Below are 14,920 nucleotides of genomic sequence, written 5' to 3'. Positions count from 1 at the left end.
ATAGATCCCTCCTTCATCAATTTATGTGCACCCATCATCGTCAGTTCAGTAGGACTCATCTCGGTTATGTTTTTCTTTTCAACCTATGAGGTGTTGATTGACAACAATGATGGACTCACTACTGGTTCCCTACCGGATTCCCCTTTCTTCTCCTCTAATGTTTTATCCATTATAGTTTCCTCACTTGCACTGGTGGCTTTGCCACTTCGTGTGGTCTCAATATCTACTGGTACCTCTCTAGGAACTATAACCTCATCGTGTACATCTGTATCCATACGACTGTTGTCCTAAACATTAGTATCGTATACATTATCAACCTTTACACTCTCTATATTTTCCGGTAACTCAACATTTTGGTGCAGGAGCACCTAGGACTTAGGCTCATAGTCCTTCCACAATTTTGGCTTGTACTAACCTTAGCCAAATTAGGTTTCTAATAAGGACTCCAGGAGGGTCCAAGGTGTGTGTGTATGTTTGATTTGAGTCAAGTGTAGGCCTAGTTAAGTTAGTTTTCTTTCTAGGCTTGCATCTTTGTGAGTAGGTGGTAGCTTGAGTAGGTAAATGGCCTTCTTGTTGGTCAAAGAGGCATAACTTGGTGTGAGCATTAGAGAGGTTTAGAATAGACTTAGGAATTTTTAAAAAGTCATGAGTAATGACTTGTAAAAGGTTGCTTAAGTTGTAAAGACAAAATGTGAAAAGTTGTAAGTTGTCATGACGACATTTGAAAGTTGTCATGACAACTTTTGAAAGTTGTCATGACAACTTTGGTCCTAAAAGAGCTTAGCGGTGGAGTTAGGGTTAGCACTTTGACCTAGCATTCCTCCACACATGGGGAATAATATTTAAACATCCTCTTGCATGGTTACCAAGGTTGGAAGTTTGATTTTGTATGATTGGCAATCTGAACCTACTCATTTTCGGACTGTTATCACTATTTTGGTCTTCTTTTGCATAAAATGTGAACACTAATGGACTGAATCCATTGATCAAGTTTTGGATTGTAGTTATTTGGTGTGTTTTTGTACTATTTGGCTCATTTGATGATTTGTAGATAGGGTGTGTTAATACTTTCATTATTTTATTTCCAAATAGCTAGTTTTGGCTTCTAACTAGTAAATTCTTGTAAAATGGTTGACCCATAAAATACCTTCATGTTACCATCACGACCTATTGGGAAATGGAAGAAAACCCTATGTATAGTGGAAATATGTATGGATGAGTTCTAGAAGTGGAGTTCATCATGGTTACCACCTTGTTCTAGGCGAGTCTAGGAGCAACCCGGCTAGAGGAAACATGGTGTAAATTGAGGGCATACTGCAGGGGTGAATACAAAACCTTAGCCAAATCATTTGGAGAGGTTCATGAGGTCCATAAAAAGTTGCAACTACAAGGAGAAGCCTTGATAAGACCTTTAGATGCCCATTCCACAAAATTGAATAGTCACTACTGGTTAAAGGCCTAGAAACCCTAGCAAACCCTCATTTTTGGGATAGGGTACTCTACGACAAGTTGGGAAGCCAAAACCACAAAAATATCTTGGGGATAGGTGAGTTATTGAAGAAAAGTAAAACTCTTTGCGAGGTCTTTTAGACCGTAAAACCAAAAACCATCAAAAACTGGATTTAGGAGGCCTAATTGGGGCTCATCCTTGTAGCCCTATTTCTAGGCAATTTCATGAAATGAGTAAGGGAGATGAATATTGCACAACCTAAAATGGACCTAGTTGGATTGATTTCATGGTAAAAACTGCCTCCACACCTCTGCAATGACTCAAAATAGTATGGGGGTGAAAAGTGAGAAATTGACAAGTTGTTGTCAAGATAGCAAGATTGAGCATATGGGAAACACATTGAAATTGAAGGGTTCTTAGTCAAACACTTATTGTAAACAGATTGAGACTAGTAAGGAGAAAGTCCTAGAAGAGATTGGGAAGGACTTGGAGGCCTTGGAGAATATATAGACCCGATGAGGTTGGTGGAATTGATCAACACCAACTAGGTGAAGTGTGAGCAAGATAAAGAAACCCCATCAAATTGGTATCAGAGCCTATAAGATTTGGGCTAGGAGAGTAGATGTCCTCAGTGGAATCTGTAGGAGAGGACACCATAGTGACCAATGCAGAGCTGGCAAAGAAAGTGGATGATCAGTACGAAGAGAATAGACTCCTGAAGGAAAAGTTGATAGAATTAGATGGTAAGCTTGGTGTGATTGAAACCAAGGTAGATGAAGTGTTGGTAAAAGTTGAAGGAGTAGAAGGGAAGGGTAAGGAGGTGTTAAAGGTAGACAAAATACCTGAACCTAATCCTGTCTTAGAATAAGAACCTTTCCTAAAGGCATTGAAAGCCTTAAGTGGTAAATCACTAGAAGGATTGTCATTGTTTACTGGTAAGATGGAGGCAGAAGTGGTTCTAGAATGGATAGAGGGCATGGAGAACCATTTTGAGTGTGAAGGAATAACTGAAGCTCAAAGAGTCAAAGTGGCCAAGTCTAGAATGAGAGGAGCAGCTCTCACATGGTGGAAATTTGTGTAGGATGAAAGGAAGAAGGTGGGAAAAACACCCATCTCTTCTTGGAAAGGGATGTTAGTCAAAATCAAAGAAGTCTATCTCCCTGATGACTATGAAGTGATGATTCATAGGAAGAGACAAAACCTAAGACAAAAGACCTTGATGTAAGTGGTTATATGGAGGAGTTTCACAAACCTAGTCTTAGATCTCATGTGGTGGAAGAAGAAACCCTTAAAGTTTCTAGGTACCTAAATGGACTAAGATGGAACATCTAAGAGGAAATCAGTGTAATGAGCCCAAAGACAGTTCATTAAAGCTATCAACTTTCCCTTAAAGTGGAAGAAAAACTGAAGAGAAGACATGATTCAACTAGTAATAGGGGGAGAGGTAGAGGAAAAGAAAATAGAGGCCAATAGGGGAGGCTTTGGAGGAAGAAACTCAGATCAAAGAACACAAGGTGAGTCTAAACTCACTGAGCAACAAGAAGGTGGCACTAGTAAAGGAGGATTCAATAGAGGAAGGGGCAAATAGTGGTTTTAAAGGAAGGTCTAGTCGACAAGGTAGAGGTTCCTCATATTTTGCCTCAATGAAGTGTTACCATTGCAACCAGCTTGGTCATCCAGCATATAGGTGTCCAGAGAAGGGATCATCATCACATAATAGTGAAAGGAGAGTGAACTACCTTCAAGAAGACACTTCAAGCAACAAGACTTCAGAGGTTGCCTTAGAATCAGAGGTAGGTGGCAACTTGATGATAAGAAGGACTTTGATAAAAGAACCTATCAGAGAAGAGCCTAGCCAAAGGAGATCATTATTTAGGATCAAATGGAAGATTATGGACAAAAATTTTCAAAGTGATCATTGATTCAGGGTCAACAGATAACATTGTGTCAGAAGAGGCAGTGAGTAAGCTTAAGTTACAAAAGATACCTCACAACAGCCCATATAGGGTCACTTGGTTGAACAAAGGTCAACATGTCCTAGTCAATGATCAAGCATGAGTGGATTTCACCATTGGGAGGTATAAGGACAAAGTGTTATGTGATGTCCTACCTGTGGATGCATTCCTTCTTCTATTGGGAAGACCATGGAATTTGATAGACAAGCTAATCATGATGGAGCCAAGAATGCATATTCATTCAAGAAAGATGGAGTCTCATTCAAGAGCCAATCTATCCTCGAGGAAGGTGAAAAAAGAGAAGCAAGTCCTAATGTCCTCTTAGTGAGTGAAAAATAGTTCTTGAAGACACTTGAGGAAGGTGAAGGTATAGGGTTTCCATTAGTAATGAAGCCTAAAGAGGAAGACAAGAAAGAGCAACCAGATTTGCTAATAGAGGTTCAAGACCTATTGAAAAAGTTCAAAGGAATAGTGAGTGATGGACAACCAGCCGCCTTACCTCCTAAAAGAGCTATAAGCCATCAAATAGACTTTATTCCTGGAGAATCCTTACCTAACAAGGCAGCTTACAAGATGACTCCCCAATAAAATGTTGAGATTTCTAAACAAATCCAAGAGCTTTTAGATCAAGGCCTAATTAGGAAAAGCATTAGCCCTTGTGTTGTACCTACTATTTTAGCCCCAAAGAAAGGTGGTACTTGGAGATTGTGCACCGACTCTAGGGATATAAATAGGATCACTATTAGATATAGGTTTCCAATTCATAGAATAGAAGACCTTATGGATTGTTTAGGTAAAGCCAAATACTTTACCAAGATTGACCTTAAAAGTGGATACCACCAAGTTAGGATTAAGGAGGGTGATGAATGGAAAACAACATTCAAGACAATAGAGGGTCTTTATGAATGGCTTGTAATGCCATTTGGCTTATCTAATGCTCCAAGCACCTTCATGAGACTCATGAATGAGGTGATGAAGGACTTCATAGGTAAATTTGTGGTGGTATATTTAGATGATATTCTCATTTTTAGTAAGGATAGGACAGATCATGTTAATGATTTGCAAATTGTGCTACAAAGATTGTATGAAGAGAAGCTAACCATGAACTTGGACAAGTGTGAATTTGTTAAGAAGGAGTTCGTTTACCTTGGGTTTGTGTTTTCACAAGGGAATCTCAAGATGTATCCTAGCAAGGTTGAAGTCATAGTAAATTGGCCTAATCCTAAGTCAGCAATAGAGGTGAGAAGCTTCCATGGACTAGCTTAGTATTACAGGAAGTTCAATTGGCAATTCAGTGCTATATGTGCACCAATGTTGGAGACTATTAGAGGTGGAATAAAGGAAAAGTTTCAATGGAATGAACAAGAAAATAGAGTATTTGAGACCTTGAAAGAAAAGATAGCCACTCAACTGGTGTTGGTGTTGCCTAGTTTTGAGAAACTCTTCACAATGGAATGTGATGCAAGCAATGTTGCAGTAGGTGTTGTCCTAAGCCAAGAAGAAAGACTAGTAGCTTTCCATAGTGAGAAGCTAAGTGATGCAAAGAGGAAATACTCCTAATATGACTTGGAATTATATGCTTTAGTGCAGGCTTTGAGGAAGTGGAGACACTATCTCCTTCCTAGAGAATTTGTAGTCTACACAGACAACCAAGCTTTAAGCTTTCTAAACTCACAAGACAAACTCAACCAAAAACACTTGAAGTGGGTAGAGTATATGAAAGCCTACACATTCACAATCAAGCACAAAAAAGGTCAATTAAACTGGGTTGTCGATGCCTTGAGAAGAACACTCTTGACAGTCCAAGAAATTCAGTTAAGAAGCATAGGTGTTGACAGTTTTAGAGACCTATACCCGAATGATGAATACTTCTCAAATGCCTACAAGGAATGCAAAGAGAATCAAAATTATTTTCATAGTGAGTATTCAGATTTTACTTTGCAAGATTGGTTATTGTGTAGAGGAGGACAACTTTGTGTGCCTACAGGGTCAATGAGAGAAAATCTCATATAAGATAAGCATAATGGCAGTCTTAGTGGTCATTTTGGAGTCAACAAGACTCAAGAGTTGGTTCAAATGTATTACTATTGGCCTAGGATGAATCAACATGTTAAGAAGTATGTGGAAACTTGCATTGTTTGTCAAAAGGCCAAGGGCACTTCTTCAAATGCCAGTTTATACCAACCTCTTCCCACACCAAATAGACCTTGGGTGTGCATTAGTATGGATTATGTAGTAGGTTTACCAAGGACAAAGCACAGATTTGATAGAATTTATATCATAGTGGATAGGTTTAGTAAGATGGCATGTACCTTGCAAGACTACTCATGATGCATGTCATATAGCTCATTTGTTCTTCAAGGAAGTGATAAGGATACATGGTTTACCCGTGAGAATTATTTCAGATAGGGATTCAAAGTTCATGAGTCATTTTTGGAAGATAATTTTGCAAAAGCTTGGCACCAACCTATATTTTGGATCAACCTGTCATCCACAAATAGATGGGCAGACCGAAGTGGTTAATAGGAGCTTAGGAAACTTATTGAGGTGCCTTACCAAGGAGTATGGTCTGACATGGAATCAAGTTCTATCACAAGGTAAATACGCTTACAATGACACAATAAATAGAACCACGGGCAAGAGTCCTTTTGAGGTGGTCTATGGTCTTCACCCAAGGGGTATATTGGAGTTAAGGGATTTAGGTAATGCAGCAACAAGGAGTGGATACGCTGAATATTTTTCTTTGTCAATGAAAGAGGTACATGAATCAGTCAAGCAAGAATTGATGGAGAACACAAGTAAGATCAAGCAAAAGGTTTATGAGAGAAGCAAGAGCCTACAATTCCAAGTAGGTGATCTTGTCATGGTGCATCTAAACAAAACAAGGCTACAGCAAGGAGTACCTAATAAGTTGCAGATGAGAAGGTTGGGTCCATGTGCCATGGGGAAAATGCATACAAGGTGGACCTACCTAGTGAAATAGGATTGTCACCATTTTTCAACATAGTAGACTTAGTTGCTTACAAAGGGCCAATCCCAGGTTCAGATTGCAGTCACCCAGAGATATCAGATGATGTAAATAACCTTCAAGTACCAGCAAGACCAAGTCCAAAGGCTGAAAAGGTATTGAGTTCAAGGATCGCTAAGAAGACAAGGCATAAAATTTATTGGGAGCACCTAATCAAGTGGAAGGGTATGGATGATGCTAAGGCTATATGGGTGCTTGAGATAGGGTTTAAGAAGTTAGGCATTGATCAAAATATGATCCCCAAAGAGGTGACTTAGTTTTCTTTTGTTTGGGAGAATGGTGTAGGAGCACCTAGGACTTAGGCTCATAGTCCTTCCACAATTTTGGCTTGTACTCACCTTAGCCAGGTCAAGTTTCTAATAAGGACTCCTTGAGGGTCCAAGGTGTGTGTGTATGTCTGATTTGAGTCAAGTGTAGGCCTAGTTAAGTTAGTTTTCTTTCTAGGCTTGCATCTTTGTGAGTAGGTGGTACCTTGAGTAGGTAAATGACCTTCTTGTTGGTCAAAAAAGGCATAAATTGGTGTGATAATTAGAGAGGTTTAGAATAGACTTAGGAGTGTTTAAAAATTCATGAGTAATGACTTTTAATAGGTTGCTTAATTTTTGAAGATAAAATGTGAAATGTTGTAAAAGTTCTCATGACAACTTTTGAAAGTTGTCATGACAACTTTGGTCCTAAAAGAGCTTCGTAGTGGAGTTAGGGTTAGCAATTTTACCTAGGATTCCTCCTCTTGCACAGCTACCAAGGTTGGAAGTTTGATTTTGTATGATTGGCAATCTGAAACTACTCATTTTCGGACTATTATCACTATGTTGGTCTTCTTTTGCATAAAATGTGAACACTAATGGATTGAAACCATTGATCCATTTTTGGATTGTATCTCTTTGGTTTTTTCTAGTACTAATTTTCTCATTTCATGCTTTGTAGATATGGTGTGTTAATACTTTCATTATTTTGTTTCCAAACAGCCAGTTTTGGCTTGTAATAGTAAATTCTTGTAAAATGGTTACCCCATAAAATTCCTCCTCCATGCTACCATCATAGCCTATTGGGACATGGAAGAAAACCCCATGTATAGTTTAAATATTTAGGGAGGATTTCTGGAAGTGGAGTTCATCATGGTTACCACCTTCTTCTAGGCGAGTCGAGGAGCAACCCGAGTAGAGGAAACAGGGTGTAAATTGAGTGCATACTGCAGGGGTGAATACAAAACCTTATCCAAATCATTTAGAGAGGTTCATGAGGTCCATAAAAAGTTTCAAATACAAGTAGAAGCCTTGACAAGACCTTTAGATGCCCACTCCACAAAATTGAACAGTCACTGCCCGTTAAAGGCCTAGAAACCCTAGCAAACCCTCATATTTGGGATAGGGTACTGTACGACAAGATGGGAAGCCAAAACCACCAAAATCTCTTGGGGATAGGTGAGTTATTAAAGAAAATTAAAACTCTTCGCAAGGTCTTTTGGACCATAAAACTAAAAACCCTCAAAAACTGGATTTAGGAGGCCTAATTGGGGCTCATCCTTGTAGCCCTAGTTCTAGGCAATTTCATGAAATCGGTAAGGGAGATTAAGATTGCACAATCTCAAATGGACCTAGTTGGATTGATTTCATGGTAAAACCCACCTCCACACCTCTGCAATGACTCACAACACTATGGGGGTGAAAAGTGAGAAATTGACAAGTTGTTGTCAAGATAGCAAGATCGAGCATATGGGAAACAAATTGAAATGGTAGGGTTCTTAGTTAGATACTTGTTGCAAACACCTTGAGACTAGTAAGGAGCAAGTTCAAGCAGAGATTGGGAAGGACTTGGAGGTCTTGGAGCATAGCTAGACCCGGTGAGGTTGGTGGAATTGAGCAACACCAACTAGGTGAAGTGTGAGAAAGCTAAAGAAACCCCATCACATTTTCCTATACATTTGTATCTACCGTGAGCTTAATTTCCACTATCTTGATGTTTTTCAAAATTGAGGGTGAAGTACCCATAATACCCTTTCCTTTTCCTTCAACTGGGATGTCTGTAGTTTCTATTTTTTATTTCGTTGAAGTATAAAAGCCATGGTTCTCTTCAAATAAATTAACCCATGCCTTGTAGGTCTCCTTGATTATCTAATTTACCCTTCCTAACATAAGACTAGTTATTCTATGTTTTCTATTAAAGATTTTCCTATCTGCCACCTCAAGTGTCCTATCCATTTCTTCTAGAGCAATAGAAACACAAATAGATAACAACTCTTGAATTTGTATCTGTCTATCCTCTTGCATTGCAGATAGTCTCCTAACATCTAATATATCATATAATTATGTTGGTATTTGGTCTTCAATTTCTATCAAGGCTTTTTTATAAATATCCAGATATAACAATATTTCTTCCTCTATCTCTCTTTGTTCATCATCCTCTAAATTTTCATAATAAAACTGTACATTCTTTAACATACCATCCTTAGTAATCTTATTAACTAACTCTACACAAGTTTTTGGTGGAATGATAGTTACATTACCAGATTCAATTGCCAAATCAATGTCTCCCTTCTTCTTCCTTCTTCCAGTACCAGATGGAGCTGAAGGTGTTACTTTAGGTGCTTTCTTCTGTGCTTGTAACTTGAATGTAACTTTCCTAACCGATTGCCTTTTAGCCTCTACCTTGGTTTCTTCTATTTTCTTCCTTATAACCCTTTTGAAAGCCAAAGGTGTGTCATCTTTAGATTCACACTTTTTTGTAATATACTCAATGAATACTTCTGGTTCTTTTCTCTTTCTACCTTTCTCCAGGACAACATCAATTAATGCTTTGATGTCCTATGAAACTTTTTCTACAAACTTACTTGTCTTACCTTCCTTCTTCTCTCTCTTCTTCCGGTTGATCTGAGTTTCAACCTCTTGTGTCTTCTACTTTGCAGTACCACAAGGCTTCTCAGCTTCATCAATAGGTGCATCAATCAATATTTTTGCATAAGCATCTAAAATTTGTGTATCCACTTCATAGCTCATCTCCTCAATCTGGATCTTCTGGGGTTTGACCTTTCCATGAGTGTTTCATCTTTCTTCACCATGAAGAATATGTTAATTGAGTATTTTTAAAAAATATGCTTAGTAACCCTTTCTCTAGATTTCATAGCCTTCTAGAATGCCTTAAAATATCCCCATAATTTGTCATCCTTTTGACTACCCAATGTAGCAATTGACTATTTCAGTTGCCTCCCTACTGAGATATCAAATGCCCATTGTCTTTTCCCAAAACTGGGAATCTCATTCATGAAAAATAGCATTAAGAAGACAATTAGGTTACCATATTAGAAAGTCCCTTTCTTTTCTCCTGTAATATTTCCTAGGTTTATCAATAGTTCATCCAACATCCAACCACATAGATCTAATTTCTCATTTTCTCTCATCATCTTGTAAGCTTCAAAAATGCAGGAGCTAGAAACAAAATTTTGTCGGTTTGATTGCATTAACTTGTAACCGATGAACATGCTACCAAATCTAATGTCTATGCCAGTTATAGTGTTTATTTTCATAGATCGCCTGTCCGATGTTGCATTGGTAATCTTATTGACATGATCATTAGAAACCTTCTTATCCGAACGTTGCCCAACCTATGGTAAACCAATGATTTCCCTGATGGCCACCTTTGTAATCTTATATGGTCTATCTAACTAGATAAACTCTCCCTGTACTATGCTCAAAACATATCTAATGATTTCATCTTTGAATTCTGAAATGTCCAGAATGTCGATAAACCCTAAATCCTTGATGTGCTTATATTTAGGCTTAATCCTTCCAAAATCTCTCATTAGCTCATTCATATAAATTTTATTGATATCAGACATTCCCAAATCCTCAATGTGACAATGGATGTAAGCTCTTACATCTTCGACATATTCAACTCCTTTCGGGACACGAGAAAAAGCGCCAATAGAATCTTCCAGGGTAGCCACATGTGGATACCACTTGAAAATCGGCCTGGGACAGTCCTTGACCTCAACTACAGTCAGATTTGCAAAAAAGATAGGTATAGATGATGATCCCGCTTAGATGATTAAATAAAAATGCCTGTGAACCGCTTTCGGTGAAAAACCCTAAAGACTTCTTCCAATCACTAGTGAAATCGCTCAAGAAGATATCTGATTGCACTGAATCTCCTTTAATCACTCTGAATCACTCTTAATCACATTGAATCTCTCTGAATGCAAGGTGATCAAGAATGAAGTAGATTCAACCTTTTATCCTCCAAGAAAAACCCTAATCTTTCATTGACATCAATGACTTTTAGTGAAAGATACCAGATCTAAAACAAAATATATCCATGCCACATAAGCATCTCCAATGTCTGGAACTTCTTCCAGAACCTCTTCCCAAGGCATATGCAGCATCTTCATGAATTTTTCCTACCCCTAAGGTATCTGCCTCAGTTACGGGATGAGCTACCTGTCGGTGCAGGAGCAACCTCCTTTGTCAGATAAGTAACCAGTGAATTCCCATCTATAGATTGATCGTCAGTCTTTTTGACCCATCTCTAGCTATGATCTTGTCGGATTTCATTAACTTTTTATTTTCCTTTCTCATTTGATCCTCCATTACCAACCGGTGGATTTCTACTTCTATAAAACTTAGCAATATGTCCAACCTCATTACATGCATAACATGTAACATTGTTCTTTTGAATTGCTTTGCTAAAACCAGTATAATTGCTTGACCTACACTGATTATCCATATGTTCAAATTTTCCACATGCATAACATTTTACATTTATTCTACAATCTTTTATCTTATGACCATACTTATTGCATTTAGAACATTGACCAAGAGTAGAATCAGGGTTCTGATTTGCTCTATTTCTACATTGCCTAGCCATGTAACCAAATTTATTGCAAATAAAACATCTACCATTAAATTTATAAGCATTAAACTGCCTTACCAGTGCCTTATGGTTTTGATCTTCATTTGCAGTATCGGAACTTTGTCCTTGCTCAAATACAAGTCCATTGGAATCTTCATTCTACCTTTGTCCCTTCAATAACTCATCTAACTGTGCTGAACTAATTTTGAATTTTTCTTTATACCCACTTGCAGTAGATAGATCATCTCTCAGAATTATCATTTGTCTCTCAAGCTCTTGTTCATTACTCTGGGATTGTACTAAATCAGTTTTCAACATATCATTCTCATGAACCAACCTACCACATTCTTCAAATTTGTTCTTCAGAGATACAACAATATTTTCTTCCTTTTTCTTCCGGTCCTTAATCTCCTTAGACATTCTCATAGTTATAGCTTGTATTTCATTTCTCATAACCATGTTCTCCTGACTCGGCTTCTGACACTATTCCTTAAGTGCATCTTTGTCTTCATTATCTTGATTTTACAAAATTTCCTTCCTCCTAGCTTGAACAGATGACAACCTCTCCTGTAGGACAAGAATGAATTCCTAAGTAGAATTCAATTCATTTTGTAACTTCAAGTTCTTCATCCTTTCTGCATCATAATCTTCAAGTGCCATCTCAAGTTGCTTTTCCAAACCCATATCGATGGATTCCAGATTTAGGATCTCTCTTGGGTTGTTAAACTTCCTCCGAGGCACAAGGCTCTTATACCAATTGTTGGAATCCAAGAAAACTGAGAGGGGGGGGAGGGGGGGTGGGGGTGAATCAGTATTCTACCGGTATGATCAATTTTAACCTTATTAAAACATGCATACACCAACTGGTATATCAGTACAAATAGAATTGAAAGAAGTAAAGCAACCAATAAGCCAATCACATAAATAAATACCATAACACACTAAATTATACGTGGAAAACCTCAAAGAGGAAAAATCACAGTGGGATTTGTGACCCGCAATATCAATTCATTGGCCATATAAAGAGATATTACAAAATATAGGGGCCTGCACTTGTAGGAAGGCTTACAACCTAGAGCACACTGCTCAATCACAAAAGGAACTTCCCTGACTACATATAAATCTAGACTACAATGTAGAGAAATGAGTGAATTTCTAAGATAACATCTTCTATGCCAGAACACAATTTTCGTTAAGCTCTATTTGTTCCGCTCTGAAACCCTAAACCCTTTACCGGAGTACCCCTTTACAAAATATCCTCACATACATAATCTCTCTGATATATTTCGAATCTTCTATCCATTCATATTTGCATTCATATCATCCACATCATATATCAAAATGATCTAGTCCAACTGACCTATATACCCTATACAATTTATCATGCCTTATGTCGGCTTACAAAGATAATTACAATATCAGTATACATGTCGGCTACATAACATAAATACATGAATATCAAAAAGAATTTCCAATGCTAGACCCAAGAGAAGTCGGCCTCCAATATTGATAAGTTTATTCTAAACCATGTCGGTCTGCATTGTCGGTAACCAAAGAAATCCTTTCATCCTGTCGGTGAAGTGTCTATGAAGTGCTTGTTGGTACACAACTAAACCAAAACATGAAGCCGAAACAAAATACCATGTTGCCATCAATGACAATATAGTGAAACCAACCAATTGATTGTCAATTGCCAACACTTTAGTCATTCTTCTTGTCCTTGAGATTCTCTTTCTCCTTCAAATATCAAAAAATAACCAAAGCTTCATTGGTATATTTGAAAGATTTTTTCCTCTACTATTATGAGATTAAAGTAACCATTACCTCATCAAGATCAAGATTTAAAATAGATCTTCCAATATCCATCATTTTGAGTTATCTGATGAGTCTAGCAAAGAACATTGAAGGGTCACACATCTCTCTTCCTATTTAATTTTCATATTAATAGATTACAATTGGCTTCTGATAACATTGAATGAACTTAAGTTATTTCTTATATAATTAACATCACCCCTCTTAAAAGTATATAGCTCTTCCATAATAGAAAATTATTAACCAAGGATCCTACCTAGTATATTTTTAACAAGTTTTCCTAGATGGATGATATGGATTATTTATGAAATTTTTTAAATATTAAATTTACCAAGAAAACATTGATAAGGATTTATTTGCATACATCCAACATAGTACAATTTTCATCTTCAATTATAGAAATATTGGGCCCCAATGCTACAATCTGAAGATCTTGATCTATGACTAAATTCTTCATGTTTAGGTTCCACAACTCAAATTTATTATCATTAAATCTCCCCATCTCTAGTATATTTATTCTTTCCATTTTCTTGAGACAAGATCTACTACATAACACTACCGCTTAAAACAAGATAAATCCAAAAAAAATATTTCCTATTATCAAGAATCCTAAAGATTTTATACCAAATGAAAAGAAGCTAAGATACAGAAATAATTCTTATGGTAGTTTATGAAGAGAGTAAATACCAAAAAAAATATTAGATCTAACAATTTGTAAAGACAAAATCATTAATGCAATAACATTTATTGACATGCAAACATATGAAACATGCAAACATATGAAACATGCAAATAGGTATAGTTGGAGAAAACCCTTTTAAGAAAAGAACCTCACACTCCAAAGAATGAAACCTGTGGCATTAAAACAATAATGTAATCACATATAACATTAAGTGCATGCCCTTACTAGAGTATCACCAATATTAAATCATTAAAACAATACAGTACATGATGTGTTCTTCGCAATCCATTTCTTATCGTATCATGTCGCCCAACATCCGCCTGCCAACTCTGGTTATTCTGTTGCAGGTAGCTCTGGGATTGGTGTTGAGGGTTTTGAAGCTCTTAGGAAAGATTCACAAGCTGCTACTAAAGGGCATTCGGTCACAAATCGTTCATGGGATAACTGAACACGTTATTAGAGGACAACCTTAAAGTTCATGGCGTTTTGCTGGTTCTACTGGTTTTTTTTCTTTTTGTTATTGTTGCTGCTCCAAACGGCTGTTCTGAGTTAGTTAATTCTTTAGCATAAAGATTGGAATTAAAAGCCTTGTAATTTTTATCTGCATATTTTTTATTTAGCTATGACACATGGATATATCTGCTATCACTTTTTGGCCCGTGTTGGTTGTTTTCGGCTGTGTCACTTTTGTATCAATCATGATACAAAAAGGAGATATATGATTAGTTTACTGAGTGAATCCTCTAGCGGTTACAACCATATCTATGCTTTTAGGCAGACAAAGGGCCCTTGCTACAAAATGAAAGTGGCACACATGAAATATTACAATATGCATTGGCTCAATACTTTCGTAAAATTCTGCAAATATGTAACTTCACTAGCATGTGAATTTATAGAAGAGTATTAGAACAAACCATTGATTTAGTAAATGAGGAAAATCTGAGTCAATAGAATCTCTTAAAATAGAGTTGAATTAGGCTTTTTTAAGTTACTAAATATAATCTCCACTTTGAAAGGAAGTTAAATTTGAATAAGCTTATCAACATTCATGGCCAGTCGAAAATAAAGAGATTAAGTCTAAAACTTACAGAAATCATATATGAAATTGCAGGTAGCGTGAGTCCATAGTTAAAACTAGAAGTGCTAGA

At 37.1% G+C, this 14,920-nt stretch overlaps 1 pseudogene; it reads right to left on the bottom strand.

Annotated features, from left to right (window-relative positions):
- Window positions 1-14,920, bottom strand: part of LOC131040060 (agamous-like MADS-box protein AGL11) — a 90,819-nt pseudogene that overhangs the window by 7,519 nt on the left and 68,380 nt on the right.

Source organism: Cryptomeria japonica, chromosome 5 (assembly GCF_030272615.1).
Source record: "Cryptomeria japonica chromosome 5, Sugi_1.0, whole genome shotgun sequence".
In the NCBI taxonomy this organism is placed as follows: domain Eukaryota; kingdom Viridiplantae; phylum Streptophyta; class Pinopsida; order Cupressales; family Cupressaceae; genus Cryptomeria; species Cryptomeria japonica.
The sequence above is the reverse complement of the archived record's forward strand: the minus strand, read 5'-3'. Positions and strand labels throughout refer to the sequence as shown.